Source organism: Ochlerotatus camptorhynchus, unplaced genomic scaffold (assembly GCF_037179485.1).
Source record: "Ochlerotatus camptorhynchus isolate MF236.1 unplaced genomic scaffold, CSIRO-AGI_Acam_v1.1 ptg000329l, whole genome shotgun sequence".
NCBI classification, from domain to species: Eukaryota; Metazoa; Arthropoda; class Insecta; order Diptera; family Culicidae; genus Ochlerotatus; species Ochlerotatus camptorhynchus.
In genome coordinates, this window is record NW_027040817.1 from 4,187,346 (window position 1) to 4,214,315 (window position 26,970).

Genomic DNA, 26,970 nt, shown 5'->3' on the forward strand with positions numbered 1-26,970 from the left:
GAAGCAGCTTACTCTACTTTCCCCTCTTTTATTCATATATCAACTAATCACACCATCAGACCATCATAATAGAACGTTTCCGTTTCCGTTCTATAGTGGTTTTGTGGAATTGCTTTTGGGATTATACGGAATATTTATTGAGATTATTTATAATGTATGTCTTAGTGAGATTATTTGATTTTCTGCTATTTTCTAGATTGGCTCTTTGATTCTCAATAAATTCTTTAATTCGTGAGAATTCTTCTTAGAGTACTTCGGAAATTCAAGTGCTGAGATTAGGATTCTTTGGAATCTTTCTTGGGGTTACTTGGGGTTCCCGTTTGACTGACAATCACAATTGGAATACTCTAGAATTCCATTTCATTTTCTACAGCATCGCACTTGAGGCTCTTGGTAATCCCTTTTGGGATTTTGTAGGATTCCCGAGGTGGGCGATTCTATCTGCGACGCAGGAAAGATTTTGTTTTGATGTTGTTAGCTGCGCGCGTGCTGAGTAGATAGAAAGAAGATTACTGAAGATTTACTGAGCTTTAGATTTACGTCATTTCCGACTTCGACACAACGAGCTGACGAACGCAAATGGCCTATTGCAAGGTTTCGATCCGACGGCAAAGAAGCCAAGAGTTATCCCAAAATGCCCCATTCCTTTTGACCAGCAGCTGCTCATTGAATCTACGGTAAAGCTAACAACAACCATCAGCTTCTTTTGTCATGTTTTGCGTGGGAGGGCTTTAAAGATCTTTTGCAACCGATAAAAACAGCTCTCGGATGTAAAATCGATCAACAATGCGATAGCATCACACCAAAATTGCGATGCGCTTGAAAGAAATATTTAAGGAAAGAATGCAAGGAAAGCTAATTTGCATGAAACTAGATTCCGCGGCCTGGCACAACCGTCACATTTTCGGAAAATGCTATAGGTGACAAAGTGGTTATTCGTACGCTCGGTAAGTGGTTTTCGAAATGTTCAACCTTGTGCTTCTTTTTCACTAACACACACCTACAAAGAGTGAGAGAGAGTTTCTCAATCCAAAGCATGATACCTGGTAATAATTAATCTTGCTTTGCAATGCATTTCTTCCAGGAATGATTCAAGTAAAAGAAAGGCAGACAGCAGGTTTCTTGAAATCGAATGTTATGGAAACGTTGGCTGAAAACGGACTGTCTGTTGAACAGATTTTCTCAGTGACCTGTGATAACGGGGCCAATATGTTGGAAACCGTTAGAAAACTGAAGTACGAATTGGAGGTTGACCCTTTTTTGAGAAATCTGATGGAGATGACGGCGAAGAAGGTCAGTCAGCAGAAGAACCGAAGCGTAACATCAGTGAAGAGTTATGCGTTGAATTCGAAGAAAGGATTAATCTCGTGAGATGTGCGGTACACACTCTTCAACTCCAATGAATCCGTCAAGAGTGACAGGCGGGCTACTAGGGAAAACTCAACAACTTTGATGGACCTCCAGGGCATCCGCGCCCTGTTCAACATTGTGGTGAAGTGGGAGCGGTACAAGCCGGTCAGCCGTGGAGTCACCCAATGCTCGAACTGCCTGCTGCCTGCGAGTACATCGAGATCCGAAAGAAAGCATCGACGAGAAACCAGCCTGGCCGCAAGAAAGTGCCGGAAATTAATGACAAGTACCTCCCACCGATACCTCGACGATCTATTACAGTGCTGCCACCGCTGCCACTCAATCAACGATTGGCTGCTGTAGCGGCCGCCACCGCTCAAGTTCAAACTGCCAGAGTCCTTGCAAACTCAAGCCAAGTGACGACCGCTGCTCCACAGCCGCAGGAACACCAACACCATCAAGAACAAATCCGACCAGCTCCAAGCTGTGGCTACCTTCATGCTCAGTTATGGACCGTGAAACCATCAAGATCGCCAACTGAAACGCTTGCTCGCTCAAAAGCAAGATCATCGAGTTCGTTGAATTCCTCAACAAACAAAACATCGACATTGCCGTTATCACCGAAACCCATCTGAAACCGGAGGTAAACATCTACCTTCCTGACTTCCAGCATCTAAGACTTGATCGAACCAGCTCCGTGGGAGGAGGAGTGGCCATTGTTGTAAGGAAAAACATCGGCTGTCGGCTTCTGCCGAGCTTCCAGCTGAAAACCATCGAAGCTTTAGGAGTAGAAGTCTCCACTCCTGTCGGCTCTATCACCATCATTGCGACCTACTGCCCCAAGAAAGTCACCATCAGGGACGGGTCGGCAGCAGACCTGCGGAGGGACATCATCAAACTAACTCGACGGCGCGAAAAGTACATCATCCCTGGCGACCTGAACGCCAAAAATCAGGCTTGGGGCTACAGTCGACGCAACCAAAACGGCACCATCCTGAACGACGACCTGCAAGAGACTCGCTACACCATATTAGCGCCGGACTGTCCCGCCCGGTTGAGGCGGTCTGGCGTTCACTACACGATAGACATCTTCATCAGCAACATGGGAGACAACATCTCGCTACCTGTGACCCATCAGGAGCTGAGTTCGGACCACTATCCGGTGGTGGCCGAAGTAGGCTCATCCGTCAACCGAATTCAAGCTTCCCGACGCAACTACCATCGTGTCAGCTGGGAGCAGTTCCAACACTGTGTCGACTCCACTGTCGACTACGGTGTCCTTCCGGAGACGCCCGAAGACGTTGACCGGTGTCTGCGTTCCATCGAGGAGGCGATATCCCGGGCCAGGGAACAACACGTGCCAGTAACCAGACAGGTGAGCAATACTCTGAACCTTGTTAGAATTACCAAAGATCTCATCAGACTCCGTTACTCCATCCGAAGGCAATACCAGCGTTCTGGTTTACGTGTCTTGAAGACCCATTGCAATCGTCTTACAAAAACCATCCAAGACAGGATGGTGGACTTCAGAAATCAAGATTTTGCTAACAAGATCCGCTCTCTCCCAGATTGTGCAAAGCCCTTCTGGAAATTAACGAAAATCCTTAAAAATAAGCCAAGACCCATACCACCACTGACCCCACTGGATCGTCCCAGCGACCCAGTGGTTCATCTGATAACTCCTGAAGAGAAGGCTGCCGCGATAGGTCAACACTTCGTCAGCTCCCATAATCTCGGACAAAACATCGTCAGCCCTCATGAATCTGGGGTTGCTGAAAATGCAACCAATCTTCATTAGATTCCTAATCTGAGATTGCGGCAGACGAACTGTTGGCCTGTATCAAATCATCTAAAAACATGAAGGGCCCAGGTTTCGACAACATCCTTAATCTGGAACTCAAACACTTGAGTTCCATGTTCTACAACCATCTGCCACTGATTTTTAATCAGTGTCTCAGACTTGGCTACTTCCCCTCGTGTTGAAAGTCAGCTAAAGTCATACCCATCCGGAAACCTGGGAAGGATCCGTACTCTCCTTCAAGTTATCGACCAATCAGCACCTTCTCTCAGAGTTATAAAAACTGTTCGAAAGAGTCTGCCGAACAAAACAACATCTTACTCGAGGAACAGTTTGGTTTTCGGAAAGGTCATTCGACCGTCCACCAGCTGACTCGAGTGACAAACATTCTCAGACGGAACAAGTCTGTTTCGAAAACATCTGCCATGGCAATGTTGGACGTTGAAAAAGCGTTCGACAATGTCTAGCATGATGGCCTGGTGTTCAAATTGCAGCAGTACGGTCTTTCAATCTTCCTAGTGAAGATAATAAACAACTTTGTATCGGATAGGACGTTCCGAGTCTCTCTAAATACTATCACATCGGATGCTTTCAACATCGGTGCTGGGGCTCCACAAGGAAGCATCCTTGGCCCCATTCTATTCAACCTGTTCACCTCCGTTATGCCGGCTCTCCCTGATGGTGGATCGTTGTCTCTGTTCGCAGATGACACATCCATCGTTTACAAGGGTAGGTCATCGGAGCTCTGACTGCCAAATTTCAGAGAGGCCTGGACGTCCTGTCAGAATATTTCAACAGCTGGAAGATCCGTATCAACGCGACAAAGACTGGGAGATTTTTAGTGTGGAAAGATGATGACCTATCTTTCCACACTAAAAATCTCCCAGACTTGTTCCGTCTGAAAATAATAAAATCTGCTTAAACGACTCAGTGGTCGAATGGTCCAAAGAGGTCGTGTACCTCGGGCTAACACTAGACAGCAAGCTTCTTTTCAGGGAGCACGTTGACAAAACCAAAACCAAGTGCAACATCTTGATAAGATCGTTGTATCCACTCATCAACAGGAGGTCTACCCTGTCCCTGAAAAATAAGCTTGCTGTCTACAAACAAATCACTTCCCGTAATAGAATACGGTATGCCAATACATTCAAACAACATACTTCACAAGAAGAAAATTGAAAAACATTACACAGTAAAAACAACAACATGTACAACACAAAATCAAAAAGTCCACCAAAGATGAAGAGCCCTTCTGGCTAACCTCTTGCCCTGTATTAGCAATTGTAAACCACATAACAAATCAAAATAAAGAAGAATTTTACTACTACTGCCTCTGCTCATTACCACTTTGGACGGCGTGGCACTAGGTCCTACAGCAAGCAAGACCAAGGCAGCGGATAAAGGTGGATCACCACAATTAGGAATGAGACTTGAAAAATTATGTATGTAAAATCCCCTCCCCCCCACAACCCGAAAAAGACATGGACTTTGACGATCACTTTTTTCCGGTAAATAAATTTTAAGCAAACTACAATTATAAATAAAAACAAAAGCCAAAATTTTCAATACAATTGCTTAAGAGGAGATATACATCCGATGATATTATGTTGGTAAATTACCAAAAACTGACTGTAAAACATATCTGGTACCTCTATATATGCAATTAGATTAACATCCAAAGTCCATCCTTTTTTCCATATTCTGCACAAAAGATACGTTCTGTCCTGCCCCAATCATAAAAATAAGTATAATAGTCAAAAATGCATCACAAACATCATTTTTGCGTGGTTCGGGACTAATTTATTGAGAAGTTCAAAGAACTTCTGGGGAATAAAGATATATTTGGGGAAGTCCCGACTATCGGGAATGTTTACAGATCTGCAAGAGAACATTCAGACAACTTCGTACATTTCAGGAAAATGTTGAAAAATTCATGGAAAATCTAGAGTAGTGTTTAGGAGAACTTCAGAGTAGTTCTAACGAGAACTTAGTTCTGAGGAGAATTACAGAGTAGTTCTGAGGAGATCTATAGAATAGTTCTGTGGAGAGTTCAGAGTATTTCTGATGAGAATTTCAGAGTAATTCCGAGGAGACCTTCAGAGTAGTTCTGAGGAGAACTTCAGGGAAGTCCCGAGAACTCCAGAGAAATTCCATTAGCCTCAGAAAAATTTCGGGAAATTTATGATACTCTCACATGAGGATGTAGGTTCAAGTTTCATTTCTCCGGGGGTATGCGGAACATGTCCGGATCTGGTCAACGTGGTACTGAGCTACGTGGTGCGGAGTCACTCAAAATGGTTTTCAAAAAACACCAACACCAAGGCTTACGTCCCTTAAGCCCCGTAACGTGGGTAGATCACCTTTTCGTGGTATGTTACGGGATGTAAGATCTACCACCTTTTCTCAGTCCTGATTTCTTCAAACTAGGGGGACAGGATTTTTCAGTAATCCAAGGAACACATCTTAGTCCTTACTTCTTTTTATGCCTTGTTGATAGTGACAAGACTCGGCTTTGTCCACTGAGGATGATCTTGAAACAAGGAAAAAATGAGTTAGTTAGTCTTCATCTATGTGATTCCTAATCTCCTATTCGTTGTTCCCTAGGTTTGAAGTGGTTAAGACTAGGGTTCTGATGCATGGTCATTATCGGTGTCATTCCTTAATTTTGTTGCTAAGAAATCCAATTTTGACTGACAAAGGGGCGCGCCTTTTGAGGGTGTTTCAACACTCCGAAGGATATAAATAGCGGAGCCTTTCAATTAGAGTCGGATCCTTGCGATAAATGCAAGAATGACAACTGTGAAAAATCGAATACTTCATCATTTCTCAATAGTGATAAACTACAAATTACTGGTCGCAGTGGTGTTAGGTCCCGACCAGAAGAAAAAAAAAAGATATGTCCCTTAAACACATTCAGTCGAAATATAAAAGATCAACACTCAAAATGTAAAATAATAAAAGTTTATCTTTAAGGGCTGTCCAAATTTATGCTCACCAATGAAAAAGTACGATTAAATCAATAATTATTGTAGACATACTCTACAAAAAAAAAACTCAAACATCAAAATAAACGGATCTGAGGAAAAACAGCAAAAGCATTTGACCGTTTCAGTTGACACTGATCAGTTTCTTAATAGAAAATTATTTTAAAGCATATTTCGAACTTTACAAAATATTGGCGAAATCAAGCAGCTGTAACCAAATAATGCAAAAGTCACGAACGAGTTCTCATTTTTGGAAAAGGCGCCAATTTGTAAGCGGTGTTGAGAGGATGTAAACAAAGACAATAAAATGAATATTGTTCAAGTAAAATAACTTGAAAATTGAAAGAGATCGACTCCACACCACTAGAGTATTTATAATACGTGAAAGTTTCGAGAATTCCGATTACCTTTATTTAATGCTACTATAGCAAGGTCAACATGTAAACAATTTTATTTTTTTTGATGCTTACACTCAATTTGATCGATCTACTTTTCAATTTAATGTTTACTTGGCATCGTAGTCAACACTTCGTATCTAGTCGAGCTATGAACTTCGGATCGGGGTGTCATTTCTGAAAAATCACGGGCTAGAAAGCCTAACCGAAATATACGTTCGTGAAGAAGTAAAATTGTCCGCTTCAACAACTATATAGGGTCGAGAACTACTTCGGCCTAATCGCCCATTTTGGGCCTATCGAGCAGAAAACTTTAAATAAATCCATGATTTCAGAGTTGACAGGTCAGTTATGCGCTTGGTACGATAGTTTAGTTAATAAACTACCGAACGAAGTCAATGAGAACGCGTGGTATGAAAGTTTGCACCCATTATTCCCAAAAACAAAAGAAGCGCTCCTACCGAATCAATTTGTATGTTCATCCGATAGGCAGAAGTAAATTCATTGGAGTTTCAATGCGTTAGGCCGAGTTTAGAATCCGTAGGCCGAGTTTGGCGTCAAGAAGCAGTGTTAGACTTTTGACAATATCTCAACGATTGGTTTCTGTTTATCAGTATCGGTACGTACGGAAAGGTAAATAAATTTGGAAGCCATCAGTAATAATAACATTCCGTTTGGTGCTAAACTGCGCTAGGTTAAGAAAGACTAAGTGCGGGTTGTGCTTAGTAGGCCGGAAGTGGGGTAGTTAACCCTAATGCCAAAATTACGAGATGGAATCGACTTTCTTGAAGCAACTGCCGACAACATATCACGAGCTGTTCAAGTCGATTTAGAACCACCGATTGTATGCGCTGCTGGAAATATGTTCCAAGTATGACGCGGGTCAAATGTTTAAAGTGGAAAATGAAAAGAAGATGTATCCTCCAGAATCACGGAATATGCTTAAAAAGGCAATGGTCGCTTTTATCAACTTACCAAAGGACATATAACCCATAACTACTTTATGGAGATGATTCAAAACAGCGAGGGACTTTATTTTATGGCTTGTCTTCTGGTCATGAAAATTTGTGCCACTGAAATCAAATCAGAATAGGCATAGCAAAATAACCTGTTTTGCTTAAAGCGTGTAGTGATTGTTTGAGATTGTCCAGCTTGCAGTGATAAAATGTACTTTTCTGTTCTCCATGTCATTATGCCACTAAATATTTTGACAAAAAACTTGATTAATGGTATCTTTTTAATATATATATATATTTTTTTTAATTTAATTAAATCTTCAGATGTACAGATATTTTCTAGGCTAGGTGTCGAATTCTATGTCTGTAAGTAGACTTACTAATGTTAAAATCATATACATCAAACGTTTCATTAAACACACGACAGCACAAAGTCCACGGTTCGTTGAATCCATAGTTGGTCCGAAGGGTAGGTTGCCACAGAAGCGTGTAGCTACGTAGAACTCTTTGAGGAGCATTGATGTAGATTTGGCTCACAAGAGAGTTGCAATCCACGTCACCGTTAAACAATCCAAACACGAAGAGTCGCTGATGTAGTTTCCTCCTTGCTGCCAACGTGTCCAGGTCAATCAGCCTGCACCGTTCTTCGTAAGGCGGCAAATTTACCGAATCGTTCCAGGGCAGAACACGTAAAGCGTATCTTATGAAGTTTAGCTGAATGGCTTCGATTCTGTTAGCTTGAATAGCGTGAAAGGGTGCCCACACAACAACAGCATACTCTAGAAGACTGCGGACGAGAGCACAGTATAGTGATTTCAGCGCGTAGATGTCCTGGAATGCGTTTGTGTTTCGTTTCAAGAAACCTAATGTGGCGAATGCTTTAGCAGTTATCATGGATATGTGCTCATTGAATCTGACTTTAGAGTCGATGATAACACCCAAATCCTTAACTGAAGAAACGAAGAGCATATTACTGAGTCCTATCCTATAGTCAAGGGCTCGCGTGAACGGCTAAAAGATATTGCGCAGCATTTTGTGACATTAACCTGCATACCGTTCAATGTACACCAGCGCAAAAGGGAATCAATATCCTTCTGGAGTGCGCCGTGCTGATGTTTGGTAATTATTGGCCTAACCGCTTGATATACGACCTCATATAAGATCTGCTCCAGAGCTTTTGGGAGGCAGCTTAGAATCGAAATTCCGCGATAATTTTCAACGTTGTGGATGTTTCCAGCTTTGTGAATAGGTGTGATGGACGCAACCTTCCACATTGTGGTGAAAACACCACTAACTAGCGAACGATTGAAGATAATCGACCCAGGTGAAACGAGAGATGCAGAAAATTTCTTAATGAACGATGGCGGCAAACAGTCTGGACCAGGGCCTTTAGAAGGATCTACAGATGAAAGAACTTTCATCACCTCTTCAACAGATACATCCAACTGCGGCAAATGCAAGTTGTAATGAGCTATGCTGCTCATCCAGTCACGACGATCATCCGGAGAATGAGCGGGAGGGGTAGTCGAAAAAACATCCTTGAAGAATTTTGCGAAGAGATCAGGAGCTTCTTCCGCGGAGTCAGCACGAGCTTTTTTATAGGACACATCGAGTGGTATACCGCCATTCCGCCTAAGTTTCTTCACGTAGGTCCAAAAAGACGATGGATCCCGCTTTGCCTCCGACTCAATGCGCAATACATATTCATGGAAAACTGTGTTCAACCGGCTGGTGTAGTACTCCTCCATGTCGTGAAGTAATCGCCTGTTTTCCTCAGTCCGTTGTTTGAAAAGACGTTTCCTTGCTTTCCGTAAGCTGTTTCGGAGGTTCCTAAGTTCCGTGGTCCACCATGGTTGATTGTATTCGTGGATGATGTCGAAAATGGCACCATAAAACCGGAAAACAGCATCGTCAACGTCACAATCAGTCAAAAGCGTCGTCTAGTCTATCGAGCCTATCCGGACGTTGATAAGGGGTTCATTGCAGAAGTTGAAATCGTAATAACAGCGGTCCAGCCCAACGTCGTCAGTATTACGAAGGTAGTCAAATTTGATGATAAAAGATTTGTGATGAGCGTCGAGTTTTAAAATTCCACAGGGCGATTCGAAAAGTTTGATTCTGTCAGTATCACTAACGAAAGGCAGGTCAAGTCTCTCGTTTACGTTACGTACATCCTGAACCTGCTGTAATCCACATGCAAGGATCGACTGGGTCAAAGCGATTTCTTGTTCAGATGAAGCGTTGGTCGGGATGTAAGAATTCATGTCGGCATCAAATTGCCATGATAGTCTAGGCAGATTATAGTCTCCCAAAACTATGACTGTATCGGTAGTTTCAGCAAGCTCACACAATTCTTGAACACAAGATGCATGATTGGAGTACATGGCGCAGTCCGAGGTAGGCCTTAAGTAGACGCAACATATGTAGACCGACTGCATTGGCAACGAAACACACACGGTCACTTGCTCTAAACAGTTGGCATTAACTAGTGGAACCAACTTACAACGTAAATGCTTTTTGACACCGATCAGTACGCCGCCACCACGTAGCAGTTGAGATGTGGCTGGATTCCGATCGAGACGATAAATCACATAGTCGGACGAGAGTTCAGAGTTTAATATGTCGCTGCCGTGCTTGAACCGTTTTTGCGGGACTAGAGCAAGAGCCTACTTGCTCGCATTCGCTGTCTCGGAAGCTGACGATGGTAGTGGGTTCAATAGGACTGGCTTTAAAAAATCCCGTTTTTTACCAGTGTCTTCAAACTCCCGGAATCTAATGCCAGAGGGCCAAGTGTCCAAACACATTGCTTTGGATTTCAGATCCGCTGCCATCCCAACTTTGTAGGACACGGAAGTTAGGGAACGTACGTCTTTGCCACGAGGAACAAGTTTAATTACAGTGGAATCACTATTTGTGTTCATTCAATAAATGAATTTAAAAAACGATGTTCCATTGAATAAAATAGCTGGAAACGACAGTTTGTCATAAATTACTTTACATAAGATTTCAATACCGCCTTGTGTATTCTTGTTCAACTGTAAGAAAAGCATCATCAAACTGCTTGGATTTCAATGACGGTTCGTGGCAGCTTGATTCTGTCTCCTTTTGACGTTCATATTTTTCGAGTCTACTGCTCCTTTCCAGGGTCAAACGATAGTAGACGATCTACCAGACAAGGACTCTCGAACGTGGTATATGCCAGCGTTCAAAAAGAGAAGTGCAGGATGTATGTTGTACAACCGTTATAGAGATGTGCAACAAATCGACAATCGATTTAAGCGAGCATCTGACTCCAGTTTTGATCCGGTTGGTCAGTCAGAAACCCCCAAAGATTTTTCAACATGGCAAACCATTACATTATTTGAAAAAGAGGCATGTGAAAATATATTTTATTACATGATTTTTGGATTTTAGTTATAGGTTGTGCGTAATGCTTATACAGTCATGATTGTATAAAGCTAGCTAGATCGAAAAACAAAGGCTCCAACCTCATAAGAAAGTTTGCATTTTAGCACGTATTTCAATGCATTGTCTACACCTTTGCTCAAGTTCAACGCTGCTGTGTCTGTCTCCTAGATTCTGGCAATCTACCGTTAAGGGGAAGTTTAGCGGCCCGAAAATAAAAAAAAAATGTTTTCGGTACGTATCTTTGCTAAAAATATTGGGAAAAATTATCAACAATCAAAGAAAATCAGTTTCTTACGTAGATTTTTGTCAAAAAATACATGTAAAAATATTTTTTCTATCTCATCATGAAAAAAATTGTACTCTCAGCAAAACCGAAAAGTCGATGTTTTGTGATTTTTTGAGTCCAACTTTATGCCATATTGACTTATAAAAAATGATTTTGCACGTGAATTTTCTTTGAAACAATAGAAAAAAAAGTATTTTTTTAGATTGTTGATACCTTTGCCAATATTTTAAGAAAAATCAAAACGTATTTATTTTTTTCAGGGTGGTGAACTTCCCCTTAAGTCACCAGTTACCGTGCGACCTCCATTCACCGTGCTCTTGCTAAGCAAGTTCTTTTATGTATACAAAGCAGCGTAAAATTGCTGCACTCATGTATCAGCATAACCGAACTCGAAAAAAACCGCGTACTACCGCGAAATTTTTAAGTTTTGTGCATTTTGGTATTCAGTTCGCCCCTCACAGGATTTCCTTCCGAATTATATGAATGGGGTGGGGCGGAAAGTATCGATTTGTGCAGAATATGTAAAAAATAGGGACTTCGAGAGATTGATTTCGTGAGAGCTAATTTTAGTAATTTTCTCACAAATTTGATTATATTGGCTTTCTGGGGACTGAATATACACCCAAAGCGAATTATTCCCACTTCTCTCGAATTCTATATGGATTTTGAACACTTCCTACCAGCGTGTTCTGGAAAATGGTCGGACGATGATTAATCTCACCAATACATTCGGGCCTACAATTCCACACCTTCTATAGAGACCAGGCTGAGCCTTGATAGCTAGCTGCTTGCGGGAACTGATGACCTTGACTAATGTCCAAATAGTACTCTTAACAAATTTATGGTGGTCCTGAAAAGGACCGTTTGTTTTGTAGTGATGGTTGAGTAATGCTGAGCTGAGCATGACGAGCTACTGATTCCGATCCTAGCCTAGTGGTGGGACTTCTTCCTCCTTCTCTATGGTTGCTCATATGAGCTCTGCAGCTTGTTGTTGAAAGCACTCCTGCTGTTGCTGCTGCTAGACTGGACACTACCGGACACTAAGGTGATTGAATGAGCACCGTTTAGTGGGATCGCATCCAATTTTATTTTTTAGTCTGTGTTAGGGAATGCGCTGTTTTCAGACATTCGGTGATAATTTTGATCACCATTGCAACAGTTGGACATTTGATATTTTTCAATAGTGACCTATTGAAAATTAACTAAGTATTCATTTTAGCAGATTTGTAGATAAATTTTCAATCATTTGGCTTGTTTAGAATTAAAATCTATCTGCTATTGGTCGAAACCTGACCTCTTTTCGTAATGCTGTGCATGTTGATTTTTTGAAAGTGCGTGTATTCTATAGATCCTGTGGAGATCTATCTAGCCCTGATGTATGTGTTGGTAGAGGGAAAAATGTAAACTTTGTGGGAGACGATGTCTTAACACTCGAAAGCAATTTTGTGAAATATGAAGTAAAACAAATCCTAGCTAGTTCTGCATGATGATTTTGTTTGATTTTATTTACTGGTAAAGTCGTCGGAAATAACAGCTGGCGATTTGTTTTTTATGATAACTCCTTACTTGAAAACAGGCGAAAACTCACAAAAAGGCTGCTTTTTCATGGTATACAGTGTGATAATTCAGTAATCAATAAATTATCTCAACATTTAGTGACAAACTATTCATAAATTTTGATAACATACAAAACATTCTTGAATCCACATTAAATTTCTTATGTAAGCGCCGATTGAAACAATCTTTACGACGTCACTACAAGGGTGATGGATTAAACGAAAGAAACGAATCGTGCGGAATGAAAGCCGAGGAAAAACTAATTGCACCAATATATTCAGGCCTACAATTCTACACCTTCTATAGACAGGTTGAGCCTTGATCAGGGCTCTACAATTTCGAAGCTCTAAAATGAACTCGTGTTTTGTTTCTCTCATACATACGTGTTCGACGCTTCATTTCTATAACGCCTAGCTAGACTATCAGCAAGAAACGAAAATAAAAAAGAAGGACGCTTAGAAGGAAAGGCTGGCTGTGGAACTTCTCGTCGTTGCTTTGCTCATAGCTTTCAATGTAACTAACGTCGATTTTCTAGTTAAACGAACTTCATTATGGCTTTCAATCCCCTTTCACGAACACTCTATCACCGCTCTTTCAATTTGTTTAAAATGCGTTAGGTCCCGTTTTCGATCATTTTTTTTAGATAAATATATGGATGGAAGATAAATTAGAAATATGACGTGTAATCTTCAAGTGTTTTGACGTGAGAAATGCTTTAAATGTGTTATTTCATTTTCCGTCATATAGGTCATGAAACCTCTGTTGATGTGTTTCATGAAAGAGAAAACTATCAAACTCGAGCGTTCTTTCGCTCATCCATTTCGACGAAGCTTGAAAGGAAGACCAATGGAGCGACGGGAGAAAGAGAGGCAAGCGATTGAACATTTGTTTGTGCACGCCGACTGACGTTCTAGAATGCTGCGAAGCTGTTCGACTTTAACAGAAAAAGAAAGCCAGCAGTCTCTTCGTCGCATCTATTTGGTCGATTGAAGCTGATATTGTGACGCCCTGGCCTTGATAGCTAGCTGCTTGCGGGAACTGATGACCTTGACCAATGTCCAAATAATACTCTTTAACACATTTTCGGTGGCCCTGAAAAGGACCGTTTTGTAGTGATGGTTGAGTAATTCTTATCTGGGTGTTCAACACGGATGAGGCTGTCGAACTGTATGTCGTTTGGAGCGAGGGTGACACGCTTGGCATAGCTGACCGACCCGCAGCGATTCACGAAGAGCTACTAATTCCGATCCATAGCATAGCGGTGCAGCTTATTAATCCTTTGATGGTTGCTTATGTGGGCTCTGCAGCTCGCTGCTTGTAGGCAGCCTTTCGTTGTTACTGGAGAACAATTTTCAACGCCACACGCCGAAAGCACTGCTACTGCTGCTACTGCTGCTACTAATTTCGACGACCGAACACCACCACACAGTGCACTATGGGCAAAAATGGGTCCAAAATTACCCAAAATTCAATATCTCAACAGCACGCTGAATTCCGACCATGAAAAACATTTTTTCCGAAGGGAAATCGTCCGGGGAATCGATTGATGTCAATTAATGAATTCTGTAAAAATTCCATTTTAACATAAGCACTTTATGCATGGTTTTAGAATACTATGTCTTTAAACAACAGTTCATGAGATATTAGGGGAATGCGGGGTACACTTTATAGGGGAGTCAATGTTTTTTTTTAATACAAAATCCATTTTTTTTTTAATATCATAATATTTTTTTCAGAAAAATAATTTTAATTAACTTTTATTTGGTATTTTGAGGTCCGTCATCGGCCAAACAGTTCAAAAGTTATAAATTTTTGAAAAAAATCAAAAAAAAAATTTTTTTTGACCGCCCTAATATATAAATAGTCACCCTAATGACAAAATAAAAAAGGGTCTAATATGTTGCGGTAAGGAACAAAACTACCAATTTTTACAAAATTCTGAGAACCACTATATCGTTTTGCTGTATACAGACAAAAAAAGTGAAAACTCTTTTAAAACAGATAGCTGTAAATTAAAACTTATTTAACCCCAACTAACCTTAAAATTTCGAAAAAAAATCTTATTATTGCAGGCAACCTTTGGGGTCATTCAAACAATCGCATCGTTCAACATTTTTATGAATTACAATAAATTTAGCGAGGGTTCACTTTTACCCCTTACTCCCCAATAAAGTGTACCCAGTATTCCCCTAATATCTCATGAACTGTTGTTTAAAGACATAGCATTCTAAAACCATGCATAAAGTGCTTTATTTTACGAAAAATAGAGCTGTGAAAAAACATTTCCTTCAAAAAGTAGGAGAAAATGGGGTAAAATGGTCCAAAACACATACCTACAAGGCTCTCCGGTCTATGGAACTACGTGCAATCGATTTCCCGGACGATTTCCCTTCGGAAAAGTCGTTTTTCATGGCCGGAATTCAGCGTGCTGTTGAGATATTGAATTTTGGGTAATTTTGGACCCATTTTTGCCCATAGTGCAGTGGTGTGGTCGTTAGGAGCGTGTGGTTCTGAGTATGGCGATGAGTGTGCAATATATTACGCAATTCCATCCTCCCTATTCGCACGCGCCCGAGGATCGGAGGCGAATACCACTTCGACTTGTTTTGTCTACTTACTACTCTCTGACGACTGTGCTGGGGAAGCAACATATGCATGTAGGTAATTGGTGGATTTGTTAAAGGGTGTCCACGATGAAATTGCCACACTATGAAATTGCTCTAACTTTTTAACCGTTGCGTAGAATTTAATGAAAATTTGGGTTGATTTAGTTCATAGTGCATTATTTACATCCTGCAAGTTTTAAAGTCCTGTGATCAAAACTCGCGGAAATGGAGTCGAAAGAACAACTCGTGCGTGATAAAATCTTGCGCATTCATCACGAGAACAAGGATCTCTCGCATCGTTCCATCGCTAAAACGTTGGGAATCGCGAATTCCACGGTGTCGCGAGTGATTAAGCGGTTCGAGGAACGGTTGACCACCGATCGGAAGCCCAGAAGTGAAGGAAAAAGTATTCCGTACAACACCAAAAATCACAACCGCGTAGTTGGGGCCTTCAACCGAAATCCGAACGCCTCCGTTAGGGATGTGGCTAAGAAGCTGCACCTAAGCCGAAGTTTTGTCCAGAAGGCCAAAACTAAGGCTGGGCTTCGAACGTTCAAGGTACAAAAGGCCCCTAATCGCGACGAGAAGCAGAACAAGTCCGCCAAAACCCGTGCCAGGAAGTTGTACCTCAACATGCTGACGAAAGTTGAATGCTGCATCATGGACGACGAAACATATGTGAAGGCCGACTTCAAACAGATCCCCGGCAACCTGTTTTTCACGGCCAAGGATAAGTTCAGCGTCCCGGAGCATGTCCGCACTCAGAAGATGTCCAAATTTGCGAAGAAATTCCTGGTTTGGCAAGCCATCTGCACGTGCGGGAAGCGGAGTGCACCTTTCGTGACCCAGGACACGATGAACGGACAGGTGTACATAAAAGAGTGCCTCCAGAAGCGGCTGCTTCCTCTCCTGAAGGCCCACAACGTCCCAACAATCTTCTGGCCGGATTTGGCCTCATGCCACTACTCCAAGGACGTGCTGAAGTGGTATGCGGACAATAAGGTCAATTTCGTGCCGAAAATGTTCAACCCTCCCAACACTCCGGAGCTCCGCCCCATCGAGAAGTACTGGGCGATTATGAAGCAGCACCTTCTTAAACGACCTAAGGTAGTGAAGACAGTCGAGGAACTGAAGAAAGTATGGGTTTACATGCAAAAAACGGTTGATTCACAGGTTGTGCAGAATCTTATGGCCGGGGTTAAAGCCAAGGTGCGGGCATTTGCGTATGGACTGTAAATAAAATACGAGTAAAATGGTAAAATGAAGTTTAATAGTTATTTCTCAATCCCTGAAAATTTGATGGCAATCGGATGAAAACTCGAATTTTGCGAATCAATTTTGTGTGTGGCAATTTCATTGTGGACACCCTTTAGTTAATTCGACGCTTTTTTACAATGCTGGAAACTTACCAGTTTTTCAATAGTTTCTTGTTGAAAATCAACATTTGGAAGCATTGTTATTGATGCGTAGGCATATTTCTGATCGATTGGTGATAAAATTATTGAAATTGGACCAGGGGCAGCTGAGTTATTAACGTTCAAAATCTTTATTAATTCGCATTGATACATGTTCCATTTTCAGTTTTTATAAAGTGTACCCCCATATAGAAATCAAAGACGTAGTCCTACGTCAAAAGAGTTGTCCCTGCGTTAGAATTGCGGAAAAGACAAGGCAATGAGACGAATGGCCGAGGATGAAGCTACACAGTTCGAAAACATAGTGTAAATTTCTGTTCAATATGATGTACATAAATGAAGCGTCACATATCATATAAGTTTATATTATAGTCGTGTAATGTTCAGAGATATTTCAAGAAATGATGCAATTATTGTATACAAATTCCCCTCTTTGTAAGCAACGTTGCTTACAAGTTGCTCGTTTGCGTGAAATGAAATACAAGTTTACGTGAATGTATCTTTACATCACAACCACCATAAACATTCGGTTTTGATCTGATAAACACGTGAAATTTGAGAGCAAATTAAATATGTTGCCATAATTTCGTGTTCGCTTCGCTCTTTAATGAATGCACTGTAATAGAATTTTTGATTAAACTGTATTGAAAATCGATCAATTCCTCAGGGGCCCGTTTATACCACGTTCCCCTACAATTTTATTGTAATTTTCGTTTACTGTTGAAACTTGTTTATACTATACTTACGTTAAAACGTAAATTGATCAGCCCCCTGATTAATGTAATAATTGATTATGATCGAAATTGATACACAGAAACTATGTCAAAAAACGCCTAATTTTATTTTTTTCCTAGGTGATCAACGATAACACTAGTTAACAGCATATTTGAACTTTGTACGCTGGTGGTCATTTACCACGTAAAATCGTGTGCTGAAACCAAAAATGTTGTTAGAAAAAATCTCAGTAGGATAGTTTTCTAGATACACAGAAAAAATGAAATTTCGCTGAAAAAAGTGTGTTTACTAAAATACAAATATCACCGGCTGTAATAAAACTATATCAATTATTTTAACGACAAATTAAAGGTAAGATTTGCTTTTCATCAACCGGACATAATTTTTCAGTTAGATTGTTGACACAACCATTACAAAAAAAAATACTTTGCTTAAAAACATAGCTGAAATCCAATTTTTGTTGGAAATATGCAAAAATTTATTTAAAACAATAAACAATATTTAGGTGAAATGAGCACCCACAATTGTAATAAAACTATGTAATCTTAACGCTATGTCCATTCAGAATCCGGTATAATAATATCATCTGTATCTCGGTAACGGATTGACGTACAAATAAGGTTAATACGTCAAAACAAAGGTAATTCACTGTACTTTTAGGAAAAAATATCAAAACAAATCATTTCTCTTCGAATATAATGCAAATTCGCACTTTCTTCTTTATTCCTCCCATCAAACGCTGCACACCTCCGGAGTCAACTTCCTTGGCACATTTGTTCCACGCTTCATTATTGCCCAAAATATCTCGATGGGCCGGAACTGCGGGCAGTTGGGTGGATTTATGTTTTTGTCGATGAAATCTACGTTATTATCGCGGTACCACTGGATGACTTCCCGGCTGTAGTGGCAACTCGTCAAATCTGGCCAAAACTTCACGGGACCTTTATTGGCTTTAATGAAAGGTAGTACGCGGTTTTCGAGGCATTCTTCCTTGTACAGCTTCGAGTCCATCGTCTTATTCGTCACGAACACTTTGGTCTTTGCTCCGCAGCTGCATATCCCTTGCCTAATCATGCGTTTTTTTTTTTTGCAAATTTGTCCATAAAAGCAAACTTAAACTTCGCAGGAACATCTCCTCGTGCCGTCGTAATGTAGAATAATTGGCCAGGAAGCTGTCCGAAATCCATTTTGACATAAGTTTCATCGTCGATGAGCAGGCATCCTTGGTACTTCGTCAAAACCTGCTGGTAAAATTTCCGAGCTCGACAACCTGTGGCAGTACCTAAATCTGCACTAAGCTTCAAAATCTTTCGGTTATGCCGGAAGGAAGCCAAGATCATTTGGTTTCAACGGCTATACGGAAGAAATTATCAAGTGAACCACGAACGCTTGGGTCGATAAAGCAATTTGCAGAACGTTGGATGGCATCAGGTGGAAAGGAGAAGGAAGCTAGAAACTTCTTCAATTGTGTAAACAAACCTTTATTTTCCGCTAATGACTGTACGAAAGTATTGGATGTATGTCCACCGCCATCATTGCACTTGTTTTTGGGTCTAATGAACAGTGCCTACGACAACATAGCTAAAAACTATCCAAGCATTGCAGAATCTTGGGCTAAGGCTGCAAATGCAACTCGACATGCGCAATTTGGTTTTGCTGGAAGACATTGTCGTGCTTTACTGACCAAAAAAGAAGTTTTACTCGATGCTGGTCTAAAAGAATATGCCTTTATGATGCAAAATCTTGGCTCGGTTATTGAAAAATGTTTTGGCATGGAACTTATTGATGGGTATAGTCAATCTATTGACGAATTTTGTGAAAGTTGGGAAGCTTTGAGACTTCCAACAACTCCGAAGTTTCACATCATTAAATTCCACGTAACTGGATTTTGCTGTAATGCAAACAAAGGACTTGGACGATATTCAGAACAGACAATCGAAGCAATTTACAACGATTTTGCCAAAACATGGATGAATTATAAAGTTCCTGAAAGCCACAACAACTATCAACGAAATCTGCTTAAGGCAGTCATCGCATACAATAGTAGCCATATTTGAGACCAATCTAGGAATGAAGCTTTCCTAACAATTATGAACTGAATTAAACTTTGTTCGCAGCACCAGTATAAATAATTTCCATCAATTTACAAAATGAAATCAAATATTCAATATAATAAACAATCAAAAATTAAATACATGTATTTTTTTTTATGATTATCTTCATTAAAAGCGCTGCTATTTAGTTAGAAAACTTCCCTTGTCATAGAGTATCACTATATTTGTCTAGCTCTACGAATGCAAAAATGGTACAACTGTTCAAGTACTAAAACCACAAAGTTGAGAGTAGACGTCAAGTTTCGGGTGTGACGTAAATGAAAACAAAAATAATAAAAGCAAATGAAAAATAACTGCTCTAAGCATCGCCGCCCGCTGGTCGCCATAGCAGGTTGAACTCCAGACGAAGCTAGAACCACACTACCTTTCATACTGGCGACAACACTCTGATGAGACAATGAAACCAAACCCCAAACTCCTCCCCTGATCCTATCCTTCAACAATGTACCCCTCTAACCTCGAGTAAGCCGCGAGTATTCGGCCCAACTCCTACTAGACACAGATATGAGTGAATTTTGTTTAAAACAATGAATAATGAATAATTGGCTCCGTAAAGCTAACACGATTGAGCCTTCCAAATAAACGAACTGGATAACAACAAAAAAAACTGTTCTAAGATACATATGAATGTACAAACTTTAACTTTTTAACATATGCCTAAATTACAAACTGTATTGCGTCTCCATGAAATGCATAGAAACGGTAAAAAAAAAATCAAAAATTTCAAATCAAGTTTATTCAATTTTCCCCCGATAGAATATTTTAAAACTAACAGATTTTTAAATGGAAGCACCCAAACTAACTTTTGGTGAAGAAAAACCCGAGGTACATGAAAGTTGATTAATCCGCCACTTAGGACACGGCGTGTAGCATTGGTGCTCAGCACGGAAAACAAGATCGATGGAAAAAAACAAACCAAAGGAAAAAAAAAAACATCGCTATATAAGCTTAAATGGGCGTTTTAGTTTGTTCATCTGTTATTTTTTAACTGGAAAGTTATTCCTACATCAGCTTTCAGATTTAACACCCATGTAAATTTTGTTTTACTACTTTAATTGGTAGAAGAACTCGTTTTGACTTTTCTTTAAGTTGATTAGGGGTGAAATGAGCAAATTCTATTGCATCATCTAAGGTCAAATATACCTCTGCTGGCTTGTAAATTACGTTGTTTACCTACGGTAGTGATGCTGTGAGCATACAAATGAAATTCCGGAAGGCCGATTATGTCGAGAAATGCCTTAAAAGCTTTCATCCACGAAACGAGCCGCCAGGACCATGGCGTCAGCGAGGTCATCGGGCACGATCCGAAACAAATTGGTTCGTTCGAAATTGATTTCCTCCCCGCTGAAGAAAAAGAGCTAGTGTCCCACATTTTAAAACTAAAGTTTCGATGCTACTATCAGCGAAGCCTTGCATATCAACTGGCGGAACTCAACGGAAAAGTCCATGTCTTCAATACCGGGACGGTTGGGATTAGGTGCATGGTTTCCGTTAATGTATGCACATCTAAAGCGATAAAATCTACTATTTAGAGGTTTAATGTCCATAACAGGCAAAATGCGACCCCCTTCTATCTCTGGTGCTTGTTAATATGATAGCCAGACATTTTTGGCATACGTGAAACATTAAACTAGGGGAAATGACGGCTTCGGCATGACAGACTATTTTCAGCAACCCAAATTGAAACACTATTTTCACTGGATTATCTTACGAAAACACTTCGCTGGATGCATACAAACGATTTTTTATGCTTCCAGCTTCAATTTGACTATATTTTTACCACTGAGAAAAAGCAATCTAGCAAGGTTCTCTTGAAATGCAACACACGCACTACAAATTGTAGCTGTTTTCGAGTTGCCGATAATAGAACTGCAGATTTACATGCAGTATAAATGGAACGGTTGCCGACAATACTCGCTCTCACTAGAGAAGATTGGAGCTTTGTAAAAGCATTTCAAAACAGTTTTTGACAATTCTTTCGACTGAAATTGTTAGAGCAGCTGGCAGCAAAAGATTGTAAACAAACCAATACTACATATGTGTGCGTTCCTTAGAGAAAAAGGCTATAGAAAGAACGTCGCTGCTTAGGTTGCCGAGAATACGTAAATTCCCCTATATGAATGGAAGCATAAAACTTTCAGAAGAAAGTAATTTGAAATTGATAAAATTTAAAAACAATTTTGATACAAAACCATTCAAAAATAAAAATTTCTTGAAACAGTTGGCGTTTCTAAATATTGTCAAAACTAAAGATTTGATTGATGCAAGTTGTTAGATACATCCTTCTTCTTTCATCTTTCATGTTTATTCGAAAATAGCAGTTATTTCCAACGTTACAATTTGTTACTCCACGTGGGGTATATTGCGCTCCCCAAATGGAGTGTGAAAAGCATAAACATCAGGCGTGAAATTTTCAATAGAGAAAGAGGAAACGGAAAGCCTAAATGTATGCTTCCGTAGCATAAAATCAGTATGCCCCTCAGTATTTTGAAAACAGGCCTTTTCAATTTAAATAATTTATACCAGAATTTAGCAACTTTCGTTAATCAAATCAATAATATGATATCTAGTCAATAGCCTTATCCAACGATTAGCTTTTTTATTGCATTTAAATATCGATTCATTTTGTGAATTAAACGGGGATCTTCTTTAGCATGAGCATTTTACCCTCATCTCCTCTACATTTAGGCTTTATCTCCTCTACATCCCAGGCATCAAAATTATCCCTATCCATTTCCCATTATCCAATGTAGCTATGGATATTATCCCTATCCGGATAATATTAAAATGGATAATATCCGAGTTAAAACTATCCGGATAGAATCTGTTTTAAAATAATCCGGATTGAAAAAAAGTGAATAGGGATAACAACCATTATTTTTCTAACCGGATAGTATCCGGCTAGACTCCGAACAGTCTATGTTTAGATTAGGGATGTTTGTTATCAAATATATACTCATTAATGTGGGTATTTTTTGGAATCGGGATGATGTCTAGAGACCGGAGACCGATATTCAACGCCATTTTGAAATCCACACACTAAGAAAAAATCATGTAAATTTAGGTGCTCTGAGAGTGACATATACGAGCGTCGATTTTGACATTAATTGGAGTCATGACAGACATGAAATATAGTGCAATCAAATTTACTTTTCGTCGTGCAACGAACTTTTCAGTCTCGGACACTTAATATTTCATGTCATGTTTGTTTTCGTCTCATATTTTATGTCAAAGACGGATTCCGTCATTTACCCATGACATTACACATTAGTTATTTCTAAGTGTGTATAGATCAAGAATCGTCTCATATTGAACGTGATGGTTCATTGACAGTTTCAGATGAAGATGCGTTCAATATGTAACTGTAACTGTAACGAGTTCGATTTTGTTTGATATCCTGGTTAAAATGTCATATTTAATTATCTTAAAGATAAATCATCCAGCTCAAACCTTTTTAGGGGTAGGAGGTGAGACCAGCATCATCATCATCATTGTCATCATCATCATATGTCCTTTTCTATGCCAATTTCTGACGCACCATGCCAAGTAAAGAAAAAGCGAAGAGTCATTCATCTTCCTTCAGATGCCACAAGTAAAGCATTCGTTGAGTTCATAGAAGCAAAAGAACGTGAGAAGAAAAAAAAAATCAGGAAGCGAATGATTTAAAACGAAAATAACGAGAGAAAAATCGAGTCAAAGCAGACGTCATTACCAAGGTATCGCCAAAGTTAAGGTAAAATTTACCGCCTCGAGCATAATTATTTGTTTTCGGCACGTTTTTAGTTTTGCACGTTTGTTTATTGTTTTTGCACATTAATTTTCTTTGAAAGATTAGAAAAAAAATGCGATTCTTTTAGATTTTTGATATCTTTTTTCCAATATTTTTAGAAAAATCAAAACGTATTTTTTTTTCGGAGCGGTGAACTTCTCCTTAAATTTCCACATCCATACTGTGTTTTTGTTGTTGCTTGAAGGAAGGGTTTCATACATTTATTAATTTTAACAAATAAGAATTTGTACTTTTTTTTTGTAACTTTAGCTTTTAAAAGTTTCACACATGAATTTTAAAACTGAATAAAAATTATGGAGTTACTCTTCAGTTGATTTTTTGATCCATTTCCAACAAAAGGATATTCTAGAAGCACGGTAAACGAGTAAGTACATGTTCGGTAAATGGTAATTCAAGTATCTTGACTAAACAGAAATTGATGACTACATACCAAAAAAATATGATAATTAAATGAGACGTAATCGAAAAACGGACTTAATATTGCATGACGTAATTCAAAAATTAACTTAATTTTACGTTTCAAAAGACGCACATTAAATAAGCGGTCATATTATTGCAACTTTCCATAATAAATCTCACAATTTTACTTCATGACATATAATTTTACATGCGTGTACTCAAAATTATGCGAGCACACTTTTTTTTCGGTGTGGGATGACATAAAATTACACGAAAGAACGCTGGGCCAACGCAAGCGAAAACTTCAACGTCGTCGTCGTGAGCGGTTCGTTTATGTGAAGTAAGTAAAAAATCAGAAGAAAAATGGTGTTAAAGTGTAAAATATGTGATGTGGCTATCGAAAATATTGATTTTTATATTAAGCATGTTCGGTTGCATAAAAATAATAAACATTTTGAGTGTCCCATTGAACAATGCACGGTGGTTTTCAAGTCATTTGCGGCATACAAGATGCACCTCCGTCAGCGCCATGTTGGTCGAAAAAAAGACGTACAGATGGAATGTCCGGATTTGTCATGCAGTTTTGAATGTTCGGAATTCAAATTAATGACAAAACACGTCATGCGGCATATTTCAGAGGGACATCCGGAATTTTGTCCGCTGAAATGTCGAACCGGTAAACCATTCGTCACAACCAACAGTCTAAAAATACATAATATGTATTATCACCGGAGGATTGCAATGCAGAAAGATCTCCCAAAAGTTCAACTCCCTCTGGTGGAGGAAGCATATCCTGAAATCAGTGCTGGCGATCAGGTTCCGGAATCGTCATCAAGTGCAGCAATTGAAGAAGAAGAAAAAGAAGAAGATAACATGGTGAAAAAATTAATTGAAGTGCGAAAAAGCATGCACCATTTCCATTTCGGTACATTGTTTCTTAAACTAATTTCGAAAAACCACGTCACGGATGTCGTGATCCAAGAAATAGTGGAAGCTATGGAAGAAGCAACCACGGTTTCAAAGAAACACTTGCGATTGAAGTGCGACAAAGCTGCTGAAGAAATCAACCTCTTGCATGATGCCAAAGGAAAACTTGTGCAGTGGATATGTTTCGATAATTTATTCGATAATCTTTTCGGGACCGGTGGAAAGTTCCGTTCTACCCACACCCGGAAAAAGTTCTTTCAACAAAACTTTTCATAGATTTCTCCTTGTAAAGTGGAACTTCAGAGAGACCGTGATCATAATAACTGCTTTTATTATTATGTTCCGATTCTTGAGTCCCTATCCTCATTGCTAAATGAAAGCAAAATATATAATGCCATATTTCGTGATAAATTCTCTGTACCCGGGTACATTACTGATTATACTGATGGTCTGAAGTATAAAAACAGTTGTTTTTCGGTAAAAAAAAACAATTAATTTATTCATTTACCAGGATGCTGCAGAGTACTGGGAAGAGACGAATAACGAATGAACTAAAGAAGTTATGTCGAAACTCTCACGGGATGAACCAAGACTACTAACTCCCGAATTTCTGCAAGCTTCGCAATCATATGTTCGTTACCGGTTTGATGAGAAAATTCCATTGAAAGATATATTAGGGAATCTTCCCGTGCTTAGAAGAAGAATTCTTTTGAAATATCATTTCGAGTGTGCCACGGGTGTATCAGCGGATTCGTTGGAGCAATACTTCACTGCTAAGCGTTCCAAAATTATTGATTTTTCGAAGACTAGCCGCAAGATCAGTCCTTTGGATTCCACAGCTCCGGACTACAATATTTTTAAATTCTTGTGCAGCTTGTTGGGAGATAAAATTGAGGATGTAATCGTTTTGAAAGAGGTGAAAAAAAAACACGAAAATGCAATAACAACAAAATAATTCAATATTTTAAATGCATATATTGTAGATTGGTACGAAGATTGACGGTATCACCATAGATTGTTCTGGGCCTGTTCTCGTCGCCATAGGTAAGTAAAAGCTACTTAGTTTTGAAGCAAAATCGAAAAAGCGTGTTAAAATGGTAAAAATGATTATGTTTTAGAGGTCATGCTAAAGGTTTAAAGTTTGTATGATGATCGATCACAATGGATTTTTTTTTATTTCAATAATGTCGTTCTACCTTAAGCTTAGTTATCTTAATGCTATCAAATTTTAAAATGTGATGCTTATATATACAACACCCATTGGAATACATCAATGACATAGTAATGAGCGTTAAGTCGGGTGAAGCGTGAAATCGAATGTAAAGAATAATATCAATAAAAAAGTGCTTCTGTATTACACGCTTCACGCGACGCAATGCACTCTACTATGTCGTGGTTATTATTAATCATCATGCATTTAGGATTTAGCTTGCTAATCTCGCTTCATTCTGTACTGCCCATAAAGGCATGAAGATAGGGAAGTTATTCTTTTATGGGCTTTTAAACTTGGCACAGCTATTGAGGACCTTAATAAAAACAAAAATAACAATAGGAAAACATGGGTTAGAACCGGTCATACAAATTTGATCATGGCCATTCTAATATATTATGCAATAAGTTTCTAATATAAAACAATACCATGCTATTTTCAGACTGTGGAAACAACAAACGAATGTACTACGTTTTTGCAGAGCAAGTACGCCTGAGCGAAGGAACAACAAATGTGGTTGCCGCTGTTGCGGATTTGATATGCATTCATTATGTTCATAACTTTATGTATATGAAGCAAATGTCTAAGTTCTTGGAATTTGTTCAGGAATACTTTTTTTTAAATCTTGCCTGCCACTGGATCAAAATCCAACGCCACTCGTAAAGGACAACAACAAAGAGTTGTAAAACGAGTAATCGAAGCCATTGCTAACCATTCTCCTATGAAATAGTAATCTATGCTTACCAAAATTTCTATATGATTGGAGCAAGAAACATATGATATGAAGAGCAAAAAGTTATGTCAATTTTATGATTAAGAGATATTTTAGTGCTAAGGTATAAAAACCATAAATGCTGTCGTAGACAAATCAGTTGCGCAAATAAAAACACGTTTTAAAACTAAACAAGACCTCTTTCTCTATAAAAGATCATTGGTTACAGAACTTAATTACAAACTCCATATTTTTTATATACCGGTGTTTTCCATTTTGGAATATTTTACATAACATTAGTTTACATGAGTTGATTTATAATGTAAAT

At 39.3% G+C, this 26,970-nt stretch overlaps 1 pseudogene; it reads left to right on the forward strand.

Annotated features, from left to right (window-relative positions):
• Window positions 1-1,209: 1,209 nt before the first annotated feature.
• Window positions 1,210-26,660, forward strand: LOC135708283 (uncharacterized; annotated as a pseudogene).
• Window positions 26,661-26,970: the final 310 nt, after the last annotated feature.